This window comes from Zingiber officinale, chromosome 1A (genome assembly GCF_018446385.1).
Source record: "Zingiber officinale cultivar Zhangliang chromosome 1A, Zo_v1.1, whole genome shotgun sequence".
Classification (NCBI taxonomy): domain Eukaryota; kingdom Viridiplantae; phylum Streptophyta; class Magnoliopsida; order Zingiberales; family Zingiberaceae; genus Zingiber; species Zingiber officinale.
The window spans coordinates 126,287,307-126,306,977 of record NC_055987.1 but is presented as its reverse complement, the minus strand read 5'-3'; positions in this window follow the sequence as shown (position 1 = coordinate 126,306,977).

Sequence of the window (19,671 nt, the reverse complement as noted above, 5' to 3'; positions counted from 1 at the left end):
TTGATAATACACCCAAGTCTGGTCAGTTTGACCAAGGGTTAATCTAAACAGGACTTAATGTTTGGAAGAGAGTAGTTTAGTCAGGACTAGATGACTAGAAAGGAGAAATCCTAACTGGATGTTAGGTAAAGTGGAAGTCCTGGTGAGTGAAGTCAAGCCCTAGTGAGTGAAACTAGGCAGTGGATGTAAGTCTTGGTGAGTGAAGCCAAGCCCCAGTTAGTGAAGCTATGTAGTAGAAGTCCTAGAGAGTGAAGTCGGACCCTACTGAGTGAAGCTAGGTGGTGGAACTCCTGGTGAATGAAGTCGGACCCTAGTGAGTGAAGTTAGGTAGTGGAAGTCCTGGTGAGTGATGTCAGACCCTAGTGAGTGAAGCTAGGTGGTGGAAGTCCTGGTGAGTGAAGCCAAGCAATGAAAGTCCTAGTGAGGGAAGCTAGGCAACCCTAGGGAAAGATAACCCTAGGTTATATGTGACTGATTGATTTTCGGTCGACCGAACCAGCAAATCTTGAATATTATTAACACTATTTTACCTTACCATTTTATCTATTGTGCTAATTCAGTATTGCAGGGAAGTTCAGCTAGGTCGACAGGTCTACCAGATAGCTGACACGAAGTCCAGACAAGTCGACGGGCTGACTGAATGTCTGGCAGGTAAGTTAAGGCAAGTCACTGGAGGGGAGTGACTTGGTGAGGACGTGTTCCCCGTTCGAGGGAATAGTATGCGTCGATCCAATTTAGATCTATTTTGAAAATCTAAGTTGAGATCTTGACTAGATTTTGGTCTCGAGGAGACAGAATCTATTTACTACTCTAATTGACTATAATTGTACTAACACCTTATTTTGCAGGGTAGTATAGTTTGTATTTGCCTCGAACTAACATTTTCTTGAAGGAATATGATTTATTGGAAATTAGTGGTCCGGGCGCCTGGGAGGGATCCGGGCGGCCGGAGTTGGTCCGGGTGCTCGGAAGGCAAATCTTATCTCTGCCAGCTAGGAGCGCACCGATTGGTTGACCGACGTCATGCTCTAGGCGCCCGTAAGGGATCCGAGCGCCCGGAGCTTCCTATATAAGGAGGCCACCACTTGGAGCAAAATGTAACAACTTCTTCTACGACTGCTCTGTTGCGCTTTGCTCCTGCGACATTGCGAGGCTTCTCTGACAATCGGCGACTCATTCCTTTTTCTTGTTGTCGGTATTAGTTTAATAATTCCTGTACTTATTTTGTAATTATTTTTGTGAATTATTAGTGATTGCTCAACGAAAGCACTCGACGAGTGCAAGCCTTAGAGTAGGAGTCGACGAAGGCTCTGAACCAAGTAAAATTGGTTATGTTAGCATTGCCCTTACTTTCCTTATTTCCGTTGCGTACTCGAATTGATTTTTGAATTCTTAAAGATCACTATTCACCCCCGCCCCCCACTCTAGCGAACTCTACGATCTAACAAATCCATGTTTATCTTCTAGCATTATGTTGCTAGTTTAGTATTGTTTGTTAATTCTTATCCTTTGTGGATTATATATTTAGGAGCAATGAACCATGTAGCTCGTGATCAAGCTACATACATGGAGTATTGTCGAGTACTATTAGGATATGCCCGATACGATGTGTGCTTAACATATTTCTTAAAATATGCAACGAAAGTAAAAATATGATAATAAAACTATTTTATTACAACATACCCACCACACGCATTCAGGATACAACTCAAGCAGACATAATTATAAAATAAAAAATTAAGAATAACAATTATTCTAAGCGTACCTTACAGATGATGCGTAGGGAAAAGGGCATTAATTTTAGCTATATCCACGAACCTCGCCTCTATTCATATCCATTTCGAGTTCTTCAAGACAACTCTGGTAAGCAATAAGGTTCACTTTCAATTGGTACTAGCCAAGTGTGGAAGTGATGTGATCCAAAAGAAAGAAGAAGAAGCGAAAGCTTGAGGAAGAAAAACTTCTTCCTTAGCTTTTGGTGGGCGGTGGTAGATAGAGGAGAGGAGAGAGAGAGGAAGGCAAGGTTTTCCAAAAAATCTAAACTAATGAATAATGAAATTCTCTTACAAATTTTTCTCTACTATATTATTATATAGTTTCTCTTTATGAGTTGGATTAAAAAGTCCAAACCCAACCTAAATTCCTTAACTAAAATTTTTCCCATTAATCTCTTGGTTTGGTTCATAATCAAACCAACTGGTTTAAACCAAACCAATTTGATTCATTACTAAACCAAATAGGATCTAACTCTTCCATAAGAGTTGTGGTCTATCTGTGTTTCCATTCTGACAAAATATCTTTCATATTTGCCCTTTGTCTGGTTCAACCAAGCATCTTATCTCTTAATCTGAAAAATCAAATTCTCAAATTTGTTTTATGTCTTTTAGATACTCATATGTTATGACTAAATAAGTTCCCAGTTTATTTTGGCCATCCATAATTAACTATTTAATTATGAATCGATTATAAGTGACACATATTAGTACATCATAATCCTCAATTAATAAAAAAATCATAGTTGATTCCACTAAACTAACTATGTCAAACCTATCCCGTGTAATACTTCCTCGCCTCATGGATTTAAATTGCTCCTACATATATCTAAGAGTCTTATACTCTTAACATGTGATGCTTGACAAAGATTTTAAGTAATAATCCTGACAAGTGACTATAGTATATATGTTTCCTCGCAAGGAACAGTGAATCCTTTGTGGTTATCCAAACACATTCGGGCACTTCGACTTATACTTAATTATCTCGGGTTCAAATCTCTAAGGAGATGCTTTGTTTAAGATATCAAAATATAAGCCTCCATGACCAAAGTGACTTAAATACCTCAAGTCGAAGGAAACATACACTTAAGCTGCAGTAAATACTTCATAGATATATCCATATATGTAGAGAACTATATGAAATCTTATAGCAGATCACTCCAATAAACTAGTTATCATAACTAGCATCCACATTTAACTCTCGATATCTCAATGTCTCCAGCTAGTGAGTAACAGCTAGTTGGTTAGACCAAAGAATATAATCTGTGCTAGTTTCACAGAATTGATGATGCCCAAATACATCAATTCATTGACTATAGAATGTTTCAACACTTTTATAATTACACATGTAGAGAGTCTCACTAATTGTGATCCAACCACAAGTTCTCTCATGTTATAAATCATATTGTGAATATTCAATAAATGAGTTTAAGATCATTCAAATACATAAGTAAAGTGCACTCAAATAGTGAATCTATATTTATCAAAATAAATAGTATAAACCATAAGATGATTGTCTTAGGACACCTCTCAAACATAATAGGTACCAACTGGTAACAAATTGATATATATATGAAACAATGTAAGGATTGAAGTTAAAGAAATGACACTTGTAAACTCAACCTATGTGGTGGATGTGCATTGTTTCTACATGATGGCATGTATGCTCTTGAGATTCGACGGAATCTAATTTCTGTTACTAGTCTTTTTGATTTGGAATATTATATAAACTTTTACAGTCATTGTATAGAGCTAAGTATTAACTATGTATTAATAGAATATGGTTGTGTCGAATGGTTTCATGGTTCTTGATGAAGAACCAGATATTAATTATGACACTAATAGTTATTTTTACTAGTGATGTTGATGTAAATGATGAAGTTTGACATGCTATATTAGGACATATACGACAAGAATGAATAAATAGATTGCCTAAAGAGGATCTACTCAACACTCATACTAAAGTTAACCTATCTATATATGAGCATTGTCTTACCAAAAAAGCAACTAGGAAACCATTTGGTAAGGCTATTAGGGTTGAATCACCATTGTAATTAATTCATTCAGATATTTGTGGTCCATTGAATGTGAATGCTAGACATATAAGTTCTTATTTCATTCATTTATTGATAACTTCACACATTTTGTTCATGTATTTGATTTCTCATAAATCTGAAGCATTAGATTGCTTCAATCATTATTTGAACGAAGTTGAGAATCAATTTGAACGTAAGGTTAAAATCTTTTGCACTAATCATGGAGGTGAATATTTGTCTAATTAGTTCAAGATAATATATAATGATAAAGGGATTATTACACACTTAACTATCCTTTGTACTTCATAGTAAAATGAGGTTACTAAAAGAAGAAATTGAACTCTTCTAAATATGGTTAGGTCTATGATGTCTTAAGCTAATTTGTCAATTTCCTGTTAGGGAGATGCGTTATTAGCTTCAACCTATATACTTAAACAAGAGCATTCTAAATTTATTCCATCTACTCTATATGAATGTTGGGTAGTCAAAAAATTAGATTTGAGTAATCTGGGACCTTGGGGGTTAGTTGCTTATGTTTATGATAGACTCACAAATATGAAAAATTAGGACACAAGGGTAAGAAGTGTATCTTTGTAACGTATTATGATACTTCTAAGGGTTATGTTTTCATTGGTGAGCAACAAAATAGAATCATCTCTGAAATAGAGTCTAGAGATGTAACTTTTCTCGAAACTGAGTTCCTAACAAGAGATGAAGTTGATAAGCCAATTCCTTTATTTATGATAGCGGAGGAGGATAATATTTATTTATCAACAAATCAAGTATCATGAGAGATGCTTGAATCTAATCAACCTAGTGAGAGTGATTTGTCGATGAATGCGTTTGTTTCTCAATAGTCTGACCTACAAAGAAGTAGTCATCAGATTATTTCTTAGAGAATGTTTGACATTGAGCATGAGGCATTAATGATTCTCGTAATTGACGATGAGGAATTTACAAAGCTTGACTAGTTGCAAAATAATATACTCAAATGGAGGGTATTGATTTTGATGAAACATTCTCCTCAGTTGTGAAGTTTATGTCAATACATGTCATCCTAGGTATAGTAGCACATTTTAATATGGAATTATATTAAATATATATAAAAACGGCTTTCTTCAATGGTAATCTTGACGAGGAAATCTATATGACATAGCCAAAAGGTTACATTGCTAAAGGACAAGATAATAGAGTATGTAGACTTAAAAGTTTATATATAAGCTAAAGTAAGTGTCAAGACAATGAAACATAAGATTTAATAAAATCATTTTATCTTATAGTTTCAAAATGATCAATGAAGATCATTATGTTTACCTAAGAAAGGTAACAGGAAAATTTGTCATTTTATCATTATAAGTTGATATGCTAATAGCTAGTGGTGACATAAAGTTTGTCATATAAGTCAAATCATGACTTCATCATAATTTGACATAATAGATATGGGAGAAGCTGAGTACATCTTAAAAGAAAAGATCATTAGAGATAAATCAAAAAGGCTTTTGGATTTGTCTCAAGAGGCTTATATTACTAAGACTTTACAACATTTCAATATATCATATTGCAACATTGAACAAACACCTATAGTAAGAGGTACTATTCTGAGCAAAAGTATATATCCCAAGACTCCTAAAGAAATAGCTAAAATGAAGAAAAAAAAAATCATATGTCAGTATCATTGGTAGATGTTGTGTACTCGTCCTGATATAAGCTATGCTATTGGTTTAATTAATCATTTCTAGTCAAACCCAAGATCGAGACACTGGAAAGCGATGAAAAGGATATTCAGATATCTCAAAAGGATAGCATATTATTATTTCTATTTTCAAGAATCAAATATGAGTCTGAAGGGTTACATAGATGCAGATTAAGTAAGAGACCTTAATGACCAAAAATCCATATCTGGTTACACCTTCTTGCTGAGTAGTGGCACCATCTCATGGAACAACAAGAAATAGACTTGTGTAGCGCTGCCAACAATAGAAGCTGAGTATGTGGCTTACATAGTGGTTGTGCAAGAAGTTGTATGGTTAAAAAAGTTCATGAAACATCTAAAGATTGCTGAGGATAGTGGAAGTATTGTTACAATATTCTGTGATAATCAAGCTGCTATAACTTTTTCTAAGGATCCGAAATATCATAGTAAAGATAAGTATATAGAAATTAAGTATGATTTTATAAGGGATATTGTTGACAAGAAAAAGATAATTCTTGAGTATATCCTTACACATGCTATGCTTGCAAATTCTTTTACTAAGTCATTGACTAAAGACTCATTTCAAGGATATGTGAAGTCTTTGGTGTTGGTGCAGGTTGCACTAATAATTAAATTCAGATTTTGATGCATGACAAATGTTAAAGTTAGATTATGTTGTGATCTAATCCTTTTACCAAGTGTGTAGGATATGAATTTGATAGGTCTAGAGGGTCGAAACACTAGGTGAAGTCTAGCTAGGTTGATAGTTGGCATAAAATCAAGATTAGTTAAGATCTGGTAAGAGGAAGACCAGTTAGGTTGAGAACTAGCTGAAGTCTAGATTGGTTGAGATTTTAAAGGAAGTCCTAGTGGGTAAATGGACCTGACATCAAGGAAGTCTACGATTGGTAAGTGGAGGTAAGCAATTGGAGGAAAGATCTAGTGAGGGCGTGTTCCCGGTTGAGGGAATAGTAGGCGTCGATCCAACCTAGGATTTTAGTGAAAATCAAAGTTAGGACTAGACAACCCGAAGACAATTAAATATATTACTCATTTTCATATTATTATTTGTTATGCAAACTTTAGAATACAGGAAGACAAAAGGCTGAAAAAAGGAGTCCAAGCGCCCGAAGGTCCTGGCACCCTGAGGTGGTCTAGGAGCCCGGGCAAGGGGTGAAGCCAGCGAGTGACTAGCTGATGTGGTAGACACTGAGTGGGTGGCACACGTCAAGGTCTAGGCGTCCAGACTAGTTCAGACACCTAGAGATAGATAAAAGTTTCAGAGATAAACTTTCGACGAGGTGCAACCATATCAGTACTCTAGGCACCTGGGGGTGGTCCGGGCACCTGGAGGTGGCCTATAAAAAGGACTTCAACCAGCAGCTTTGGAACATCATTCGTTCCAACTTTCATTCTTGTGCACTACTCTGAGAAGGCTCTGACGACACTGAAAGGCTGCTTCGACAACCAACGATCAAGCAATTGTGTTTCTACTTCTTTCTTGTTGATAACATTTATTTTACAATTCATGTACTCAAATTTTGTAACCCTATTTTCAAATTGATAGTGATTGTCCAACGAAAGCATTCAACGTGTACAGGCCTTGAAGTAGGAGTTGTCGAAGGCTTCAAACCAAGTAAAAAATACTTGTCTTAGCAATTGTTTTTGTGTTATTCTTTCCTTCATTTATTTTCCGCTGCGTATTCTCATGATTTTAGAAAAATTGACAAAAGTTATTCACCCCTTAGTGTCTTTTCGATCCTACATTTAGGACTTCGTATAATGTAACACATTATAAAATGCCATGAGATATTCATTGTGCATGTTGTTGTTACATTTTGGATAAAATTTTCAGTGAGCATGTTGGAAGGTTGAGATTGGTCCACTCACATGGGTAATCATCTCTATTTGTTAAGTATAAATAGAGATAATACCATTATTTATGGGACATCTATTTGTTCAGTATAAATGAGATCATTTATGAATTAATAATTATCGGAGTAAATGAATCCATTATTTACTGAATCTGCTAAAGGTTAGATTGGAATTCATAAGTTGCATTCAAGATTAAACGTTAGATATGTCAAGATCAAAATCTGTATGATGTTAAATTTAAAAAAAAATAAACACTCTTTATTAGTAAAGGGAAAAATATCATAATATGTTATTTATACCACATGTGATATGATGACAATAAGGATAGTAGAATAATGAATCCTTACTTCTCTATTAGGTGACACCTTTGAGATTATAAATTAATCTCAGTTTTACCCTAATTGACTATTTAACTATCTACTTAAAATTCTAATCAATGTCTGCTACTTTAGCATATATACTATTGGCTATGAATGATTCAGTCTATGAAGCATAACTAGGAAAGCGACTGATTAGAATGAATAGATTTTAGCTAAAAAGGAAAATTAAAATAGATTTATATCTTTGACATTTATTCACTTGTCAACCAATTATATTTTTTATTGAGTACATAAAATATAATTGTGAATAATTATATTGATGGGAGAAATGAGCATGCTCGCAACATATTAGTTATTATGAGGGATTATAGATGTTCATATTGATGTAAATGATTTAATCTAAGGTAAAGGTAAGATATTGATGTCTCTAATTCGTTTAATAGAGTAGCTAAGTTAAGTATAACAACTTTCTTAATAGTAATTGCTCATTATGCTGGTTGTCCCTCGAACCATTTTTTCCGAAGTATGAATTGAATTATATAGTCTTTATGACTAGATGACCTTTATGAATTGACTTGGACGAGTAGGAGATGTTGGACCTATGTAGTGACTACACACGATAATGAGAGAATGGGCGTTACTTGCTCATTCCTCTTCCTACCATTCATCTTCCTCAATTATGTTCAATTAGAGAACAAGTTACCACTTCTCCTCCTATATATTCGTCCAAGGCAATCAAAGAAAGGGTGTGTGAAGATAACATCAAGAAGACAAGAGGGATTTGGTTTGTGAATGGTGATCATTCATTCGTGATCACCCTTTCAACGACAAGTTCTTCTCTAATTACTTCTCCAAGAGCACTGTAAGCTTTTGTTTCATTCAAATTTCTTACAACAACAAGTCAGTTGTTAGTCAAGCGATCAATTGATCAACTATACTCTAAGCGTGTACAATGAGCATGAGTCACGAATTAAGAATTTTAAATTGATTCAAATATAACAATCGATTGTTATGTATTTATCAATCAATTGCTACTAACATAATAATCGACTGATATGTTACATTTTGAATTAGTTTAATTGAATTTTGACTTTTAAAATTGAGACTAAACCGATTAAACTAAATTAACTGACATTTAAAAAAAACTTATGAATTAAGGGTTATGAAAAAGGTTTTCCAATCTTAGTCTTTGTTTCATTGGTGATGCATGACCAACATAGGAGGATTAAATCTTTCTGAGAATATAATTTTTGACTCGGAACTCAGAATCAGGTTCTGTCAACACTTACGCCTATAAAATTCAAAAATCTATATTTATTATGGTAGAATCTATAACCGTCAAGTTTTGAGAACAAATTAAATCAACCATTTAGGTCTTTTTTGAGCCTCCGAAGATCTTTTTGTTATTTTTAGTAATTTCTATTTTTATGGTATTTAGGGTATTTTAAATTTTGGAATTTATGAGTTAAGGTTTGTCTAAATCAATATCTTTTTTTATTAATTTATTTCTATTTAGATTTTTTTTCTGATAAGTTTTATTTTATTTCTTTATAAGATAGGAATCAAGATTTGTATATTAGGAATTTCTTTTTTGAGTCTTAGTGTCTAGAGGCCAAATAAACACCTGTTTAGATGTTTGAGAAATTATCCATCTATTATTAACAAAGTTCTTTTTTGACAAAAGGAAGGTTTCTCTTTTGTGTTCTTCAGGCACTTTTCTGATCTCTTCTCAAATTTCTCATCTTGACTTGCTCATAGGATAATCGCTATTTTGCCCAGCTTCAGCTCGTATCAGAGTCAGTCGTGTTCGATTGATGAAGCTGAGCATCAAATCCAATGAAAGATCATCATGGTTGTGGTCATGGTCGCGGTCACGATCACCGTCACGGTCACGATCGTAGTCACAACAACAGGTAGGTTTCAATTAAGGAAGTCAGGTATCGTGATCGTAGCGTTCATGAGTTGACGATGGAAGATTTACAGAGGCAAGTTGTTGACTTAACCGAGCATCTTGCGGAAAAGGTGCGAATACATGAAGAACATGAGATCTCATATTGTAGACCTGAATCTACCTTCGAGAACCCTTATCATAGGCAGACTACATATAAGGAATGCCATGGTCGGGAGGAGCCCTATGGAGACCTCAAGTTTCGGATTGAACTGCCCAAATTTTCTAGTATATTACAAGCAAAGGGCTTCGTTGATTTGATCAATTAAGTGGAGCAGATCTTCGATTATAAGAAAGTTTCAGATCCAATGAAGGTGAAGTTGATTGCCATACTCAATGGACGAGCATCGAAGTGGTGGGAGTAGATACGACGCTCATGGGATAAACATGGCAAATCCCAAATAATTGACTAGAACAAGATGAAAAAGAAGATGATGGAACATTTCCTTCCTTTCAGGTACACCCAAACTCTATTCCAGTGGCTTCACTCGTTGAGACAGGGTGAGATATCGGTTGATGAATATACAAAAGAGTTCTTCTAGTTGGTTGGCCGAAAAGACTTGTTCGAGATAGAGGAGCAGATGGTGGCATGATACTTAAGGGGGTTGCGTATGACCTTACAAGATATCCTCAATTTTCATTCATTGTTTATGGTTTCAAAGGCCTACCAATATGCATTGGTGGTTGAAAAATAGTAGAATTGAAAACTAACGGATAGAGGCGACCAAAACAGTCGACCAATTCAGCCTCAAGATTCTCGTCCTTCACAGCAAAGCTACCACAGGTTAATTCTAAGGCCCATATCATATGCTATCGATGTGGTGAATAAGGATGTGAACCAATGCAGGAAACCTGCTCCTACGGATCCAAAAGGTAAAATTTACTGATTGAGGAAGACATGAAAGAAGAGACAATATCAATCGACCAACTATTGTATAAAGTTGACGACATGTTGTGTGGTGATGGTCATGAGACTTTGGTTATGCGCAACAATCTATCGACTCCCAAATGCGATTTAAGGGATGAGTGACTGAGAACCAATATCTTTCATACCACCTGCACTATCTCGGATAAAGTCTGTAAGATGATCATCGACAATGGTAGTTGTGAGAATGTAGTATCTAAGGAGGCTGTTATGAAACTACAACTAAAGATGGAGTGTCATCCTAAGTCATATAAGTTGTTGTCACTGAATAAAGAGAGCGAGGTAACCATAGAAAGATGATGTCTCGTACCTTTTTCAATTGGTAGCAAATATTTTGATAGTGCTTAGTGTAGGATCAGTGCACGTGATATGGGGTGAATCACGTGTATTTAAAAAACTTATCTTTTTTGGTTTTATAAAAAATTGAGTGTGCAGCGGAATAAACAAACAAAAAATACAAACGGAAGAACACAAGAGTTTTTACTTAGTTAGAACTTTTGGTGACTTCTACTCCAAGACCTAGGTCCTTTGGACCTATCGATGCGCAATGCACTAATATCCTCTACTGGTAAAGTCCCGATAGAGTAATCGAGTGCAAATAAAGAAGTAGAAAAGTATAACAACCCTGCACTTTCCTTTTACAAGTATAAAAGATACACAAAAAAAAAAAGAAATTATTACCAACACTTAGAAGAATGAAATTTGATTGAGCTCATGTTTTGGTGTCAGTCTACCAACAACGGTTAGGCATAGTAGAGTCGCAGCAATTGGAGAACAAAGCTGCAGAATGATTAGAATAGTTTGTGTGTGAGTTGTCACTTGAGGGATGTTGTTGACCTCCTTATAAACAAAGATGCCTCCAACATCCCGAGGTACCTTTGACAACGCTTTTCCGATCCATAGTTGTCAACTTCTATCTGCACAAGGTCACCTTCAACTTGCTCTGAGGCACATCTAATGCGCTTCGAAGCTCCTCCAATGTGCTTCAAGGCACCTCCTTATAGTGAAACTTTATCCTTAAACTCTATCCATGTGAGGGTGCCTCCGTCCTATCTAGGGCACCTTCATTCAACTCTAAGGCGCCTCCCTATAGCTCTGAGGCACCTCGGACACTATTCATCCGAGACTAATTTTTGCACTTAACTCTTGCAAAAGTCCGTTAATCCAAATAACAAATATATCTTGCAAAATAGAGATAACACAATAAAAATAAGACATCATTATTAATTAAATCATGTCTTACCAAGATCAAAATTTAGTCATAGTCTCAGCTTAGATTTTTAAAATGGATCTATATTGTACCAGTGCCTACAACTCCACTGGGCTCATTCTCACTGGATATCTCTCCTCAAGTGCTTACCTCCACTTATCTACCAAACATCTGGTCCTCCAGATATGGAGGAATTAAGGTCTTTAAGGACACACATAAATGTCCTTATAGTATAAATTTAGTGACACTAAAGTTATGGTGACACCACCAAAAAATGTATTGAAATGCAGTGTTAGCATAGACCCTCTAGTATTCCTGACATTTATATAATGTCATTATAAAATATTTATACTAACTTTAAAAGTCTCTTAATTATAGGAATATAATGACAATAAAAAATGTCACGAAAAAAACATTTCATGGACATTTATGCATGCCTTTTTATTATCTAAATAAGGACAAATATAAATGTCACCTAAACTAATTTATATTGACAATTATAATGTTTTAAATTTTTATATAAGGACAATAAAATATGTTAGTAATGATAATTTATAAGAGTATTTTAAACTGTCATCTTATATAATCTATAATGACATTATTAAATATCAATTATAATATTTTATAAAAGCATTAAATAGAAACATTTAGAATACACCACAATAAATTACTAATATTTATTAAGAATACAAAACATTCATCACATAATAGAAAAAGTTATATATCATCACAATTTAACTATCATCACAATTCACTACAATAAGAATAGAAACATTTTACATCCAAAATATCCAATTCATTCACCATATCATCACAATTCATCCCATCATCACAAAAGTACAAATACAATACTAATGTAAAAGTATTGAATCCAAGGCTGTTGTCTAGCTCTGATGGCATGGAGAACTGACAAGGCTGTTGTCACGGCAAATCGGCCGCAGTAAGACTGCCACGAAGAAGAGGGTTTTGTTCTTCGCTGCATGGCTGCGTTCCCATGGTAGAGTTTCTTCAGAAGTGCAGTCAAGTTTGCCGCCGCCTCCCAATCGCTCATCTCTAGCAAGCTCTCCTCCTCCACGAAGCTGAAACCTGTGCCCACTGGATTCTCCTGAGTAATTCCCATTTCATTAATGGAGGAGGAGCAAGTGGTTGACGGAGGAATGAGATCGACATGGAAGCTTACCACGAAGAGGAGATCGACCTTTTGCATCCATGTCGAGTTATGAGGCTTGAGGTTGGTGTCCATCGGTCCAATCTCTTGGAAATTGCCAATCCCAACTCCGAACGCACCCTGTTTTGTGCAAAGAATCCTTCTTCATATCATTGATTCACGTCGTATGCTTCCTAGCTTCAGTCTCTTTTGCCTCTACCATTCCTGCAATTGTAAAGGTTTTAAGGTTGCGGAGGAATCATGGCAGAGGTGGTGCTGCAGAGGAATCGTGGAGGAGAAGCGGAGAAGCGCGATGGAGGTCGGCGAAGGTTGTTCTCTGACTGGTCGAGATAGGAAGGTGTCGGCTGGCAACGCCGATGACAGCGATGCGTGGGCGATGAAGAGTAAGAACGGCGGCAACAAGTGCTGGTTAGGGTTCAGAAAAAAAATCGGCACAATAAGTAGGAAAAAAGTAAAATGAGAAGTAATTAGGTTGTTAAGGTGTTATATACGGTGACATAGATAAAGGTTGTCATGATAAATAGTCTAATATGATGTTTTAATTTTTTAAATAATTATTTTTGATAAATGTCATTAAAAAATATTTATAATGACATTTTAAATTAAATGTCATTAAGAAAGTGTCCTAATAGATCATATTTCTAGTAGTGAGACTTGTTTAGACTTTCTCTATTCATGCTTAGTGTCTGATCAATCTAATCTACTAAGACTTACTTGCAATATTGAGTTAGCAGAATAGATAGAAAATAGTAAAATAAAATAGTATTAGTAGTATTAAAAACTCGTTGGTCCGGTCAACCACCCACTGTCAACTGAAAACTAGTCGGTCACACATACTTGGAGTTTACTCTTCTAAGACTTCTCATTACCTAGGGTTACCTTGCATCACTCATTAGGGTCTAGCTTCACTCACTAGGACTTCCATTGTCTGGCTTCACTCACCAAGACTTCTACCACCTAGCTTCACTCACTAGGACTTCTCTTTGGCTAACCTCCAGTTAGGACTAGTCACTTAGTAAATTTCTCACCTGCCTAACCTCTAGTTAGGACTTACACTTGTCTAACTTTTGGTTAGGACTAGTCACTTAGTAGACTTCTCTCTTGCCTAACCTTCGGTTAGGACTTACCCTTGTCAGTCTTCTACTCCTGACTAGACTTTATTCTTCCAAATATCAAGTCTTGTTTGGATTAACCCTTAGTCAACCTAACCCAACATTGGTATAATAGATACAAGAATTTTTATACCCTTCACATCAAGGGACAAAAGATCGTGCTGGCGTCGCGACGAGAAGAAACCACTCCAATTCCAGAAGCTAAAAATATTAATCTTCTTTCTATATCCAGGTTATTTGACGAGGTGGAGTATAAAGGTGTTGTCTTTGCTTTGCTGCCTTGCTAGAGTGATGCCCTAGACATGGACATTGAGTTACCTACCGAATTCCAGTAGATGCTAGCAAATTTTGATGAGCTGTTACCAAAGTATCTTCCTTCTGAGCTACCAACTATGTGGGATATCCAGTATCAGATTGACCTTGTTCTAGGGTCAAGTTTGTCTAATCAACCAACATATTATCTTAGTCCCAAGGAGGCGAAAAAATTATAATGACATGTCATGGAATTATTGGAGAATGGTTATATACGTGAGAGCATGAGCTCATGTGTAGTTCCTGCCCTACAGTGAAGTATAGGTTTTTAATTCCTTGCTTGAATGACATATTGGATCAATCATCCGGTTCTAAGATCTTCTCAAAACTTAACATTAAAAGTGGATACCACCAAATTAGAATAAGGTTTAGAGATGAATTGAAGACCACATTCAAGATATAACATTGGTTATATGAGTGGATGATCATGTCTTTTGGATTATTCAACGTGCTCAACACTTTCATGAGCTTTATACATTAGATCATGCTTCCTTTTATGGAAAAGTTTGCGGTGGTTTACTTTGATGATATTCTCATAAATAGTTCGACATGGGCATCACACTTCAATCACCTCCATGCTGTTTTTAAAAAATTGAAGACAGAGTCCTTATTTGTCAATATAAAGAAGTGTTTTTTTCTTTTCTACATCAGTAACTTTCCTTGTCTTTATTGTGTTTACATATGGTGTGCACGTAAATCAAGCAAAAATAGATGTCATCCTGGAGTGGCCTCCGTTGAGGACTTTGCACGATATCAGAAGTTTTCATGGCTTGGCATCTTTCTACCGTCGGTTCATCAGAAATTTCAGCACTCACCAAGTGTCTCAAGTGATGAGATTTCAAATGGTCTAAAGAAGCAGAGACTAGTTTTCAACTAGTCAAGCAGAAGATGATCGAGACACCAATTCTGACACTTTCTAATTTTGACTAAGTATTCGAAGTAAAATATGATGCATCCGATATTGATATTGGAGGTGTTCTAAGTTAGTATAGGCATCCAATTACTTTCTTCAGTGAGAAGCTGTCTAGATCCAAGAGGAATTATTTTACCTATGATTTGGAGTTCTATGTCATTGTTAAGTCCTTGAAATATTGACATCATTACTTAGTACAAAAGGAGTTCATCCTTTTACTAATCATGATGCCTTGAAGTACACTAATGTGTAAGTACCCCGTGATAGTTTTGATGTGATCAACCAAGTCAAGTTAGATCCTGTTGTGGTTTGATATCTTGTGTCTAAGTGTGCAGGAAATTAAGAGCACAAGAAGTCAAGCGAAAGACACAGCTAGCGAGAAGGACGGTACAAGAGAGAGTCGACGGTCTCAGCGCATCCGAGAGACGAGGCGCTGTAGAAGAGTACATTGGTGGATGAGAAGGAGGCGAGTGGCGTTTCTAAGGGAAGAGAAGTCAGAGTGAAAGGTTGCTCGAGAAGACTAGAAAATGGATTCGGGTGAGCTCTATTTCGGATGACCAAAATCACCTAAGCAAGTAGAGCAGGAGCAAAAGACCCGGATAAAAAGTTAACAAGGAGTTGACTTTGGTTTGAGCACCTGGAGCTACTCTGGGTACTGAGACCAACTTGGTCCAGCCGTGGTGCCTTGGCCAGGTGCCCCTATGCGAAGGTTGTCCAGGCGCTCGGACCAGAGAAATTTATCCAGATTGAGCTATTGCGATTTGTTGCATCGTGGATAAAGTTTTATCCATACCCAGACGCTTGAAACCTTCTAGGCGCTTAGAGAATGGCTATAAATATAGCCCTGATCTTAGTAGTCAGAACAACACTTCTGTATTCAATTTCTTTCACTACGTTCTTCATTTGTTTGTGTGTTCAAGGTTCTGTATGAGGCTTCTCCCCCTTCGACCTATGTTGAAGAAGCAGTTGATTAGTTGAGCTTCATTTGCCTTGGATTAGCAACCTCCCTAGTTGCAAACCAAGTAAATCCTTTTATCTCGTACTTCTTTTATTCATTTTAGATTATTTTTAGTAAAGTGTTTGTCTTATTTAAAGCTATAAAGTCAAGAAAGGTATTTCAATTTGTTTTATATTGTGCAGGGTAATTCATGCAAGGGACCAACACAATGGTCAACACAAGCTGAGTAGGTGAGCATGACAAGGGGGTGGCTTATTTGCAAGAGTTCACTTTTATGCTAAACACCAATTCGAGAGTTTGAACCATGTCGCAGAAGCTCTGAGCAGTCTCTCTTCATTACTTACTATCATGATTACCAAAGTTGTAGGCTTTGAGATCTTCACAAATATGTACACAACTGACCCTTCATTCGAAAGGATATTCCAGGAGGTACATGATGTTCATCGATATTATTCTATTTTGCATAATGGTTATTTATTTCATGGGTTATAGTTGTATGCTCTAGATATAGGGATGTATACTATAAGCCTAGCTTTTGTATGAACATCTGTTTTGAAATATTTTGAAATGAGAATCACTTTGATCAAATGTCTCCATATATGTCAATGTAGTTATCCATTTAATTTATATTGTAGAGAACATGGTGTTGTTGGTTGCTACTCGGAAAACCTAGAGGTTCCACTGTACAAAAATTTTGTACAAAGGTCTGAACCTTTTCCTAGCTACCATGTGTTCTTTAAAATTAAATTTTGGATCGCCTGCGGAACTTAACACGTTTGATCCAAAACTTAATCTATTTGTTCTTTAAGGTTTAGACTTGGATCTCCTGCGGAACTTAACACGTTTGATCCAAATCACCTAAGTTATTAATTCCATTAAATATTAATTTCCATAATTGGTTCCCAGTACTGACGTGGCGAGGCACATGGCCTTCTTGGATATGGGAACAACCACCACCGACTAGACAAAACCTTTTATGGAAAGCTAATATTTAATTTCCTAAAATAACTTTAGGTCAACCAAAAAGAACAATCAAATCACAAGGAAAAGAAAAATAAAAGAACACAACTTCGAAAAACATATTCGAAATACTAGAATCGTAAGCCTCTTGTATTTGGTATTATTTCCATAAATAACTAGTATGATGCGGAAAGAAAAATTACTAGTTATACCTTGTAGAAAAACCTCTTGATCTTCTACCGTATTCCTCTTCTAACCTCGGACGTTGTGTGGCAACGATCTTCCGAGATGAGAAACCACCAAAGCACCTTCTTCTCCTTTCTTAAAGTTTCGGCCAAGCACTATGCTTCCAAGAGATGAAGATCTTTTTCCATCAATCAAGCTCCAAGGGATGTAAGCTTTCTCTCCTTCTTCTCCAAGCTAAAATCCGGCCACCACTTGATCTTCAAGGAGGAAGAGAGGTCCGGCCACAAGATGGAGAGAAGAGAAAGGAAGGAGGCCGGCCACACCAAGGAAGAAAAGAAGGAGAAAATAATAGAGGTTGTTCACCCTTGAAGGCTCCTCTACCTCCTCTTTTATAATCCTTGGTCTTGGCAAATAAGGAAATTTTAATAAAAACTTCCTTAATTCTTTTGCCATGAAAAGGAAAATTTTATTTTAATTAAAATAATTTTTCTTCTCACTAAAACATGGCCGGCCACTTATTTCCTCAAATCAAGGAGAGTTTTAATTAAACAAGAATTAAAACTTCCTAATTTGTTTCCGGAAATTTATAAAATTTCTCCAATAATTTTATCCCTTCATGATTGGTTTATAAAAGGAAATTTAATAAATTAAAATCTTTCTTTTAAACATGTGGATAAAAGAAAGTTATCTAAAATTAAAATCTCTTTCAATCTACAAATAAGGAAAGATATCAAATCTTTTCTTAATCTTTTGTAGAAACTTATAAAAGAGAATATTTAATTTTAAACTCTTTTAAATCATGAACATGTTTTAAAAGGAAAGTTTTCTTAAAATTTAAAATCTCCTTTAATCAACAAATAAGGAAAGATTTCAAATTTTAAACTCTCTTTTAATCATGTAGATGATTTACAAATAAGGAAAGTTTTTACCAAAAATTAAAACCATCCTTTTAAACTACAAATAAGGAAAGAGATTAATCTCTTTTCTTAATCTTTTGTAGAAAGTTATAAAAGGAAATTTTTAATTTTTAAACTCTCTTTTAAAATCATGATATCCACATAAGAAATGATTTCAATAAAAATCCTTTTTAAATATTCTAGTGGTCGGCCACCTAAGCTTGGGACCCAAGCTTTGGCCGGCCACCTTCATGGCTCATCCATTTGGTCTTGGCCGGCCCTAGCTTGGGTTCCAAGCTAGCTTGGCCGGCCCCATTGGATGGGTAAGAAGGTGGGTATGCGGTGGGTATAAATCTCTATATACTAGAAGCTACGATAGGGACCGAGAGGAGGAATTGGTTTTGGTCTCCCGATAAAATTAAGCATCCCGTGTTCGCCCCGAACACACAACTTAATTTTATCAATAATAATTCATTCCACTAGAGAACTATTATTGAACTACCGCACCAATCCCAAATTACATTTTGGGCTCCTTCTTATTATGAGTGTGTTAGTCTCCCTGTGTTTAAGATAACAAATGTCCACTAATTAAGTAAGTTACTGACAACTCACTTAATTAATATCTTAGTCCAAGAGTAGTACCACTCAACCTTATCATCATGTCGGACTAGGTCCACCTGCAGGGTTTAACATGACAATCCTTATGAGCTCCTCTTGAGGACATTATCAACCTAGTATCTCTAGGACACAGTTTCCTTCTATAATCAACAACACACACTATAAGTGATACCATTTCCCAACTTATCGGGCTTATTGATTCATCGAACTAAATCTCACCCATTGATAAATTAAAGAAATAAATATCAAATATATGTGCTTGTTATTATATTAGGATTAAGAGCACACACTTCCATAATAACCGAGGTCTTTGTTTCTTTATAAAATCAGTATAAAAGAAACGACCTCAAATGGTCCTACTCAATACACTCTAAGTGTACTAGTGTAATTATACAGTCAAGATAAACTGATACCTAATTACACTACGACCTTCTAATGGTTTGTTCCTTTCCATTTTGGTCGTGAGCTACTGTTTATAATTTATAAGGTACTGATAACATGATCCTCTGTGTGTGACACCACACACCATGTTATCTACAATATAAATTAATTGAACAACTACATTTATCACAAATGTAGACATTTGACCAATGTGATTCTTATTTCTAGATAAATGTTTATACCAAAAGCTAGGCTTTTAGTATACACTCTAACAGGTGTGTGGTGTCACACAGAAGATCATGTTATCGGTTCCTTATAAATTATAAATAGTAGCTCACAACCAAGATGGATAGGGACAAACCATTGGAACAGTTATAGTGTAATTTGA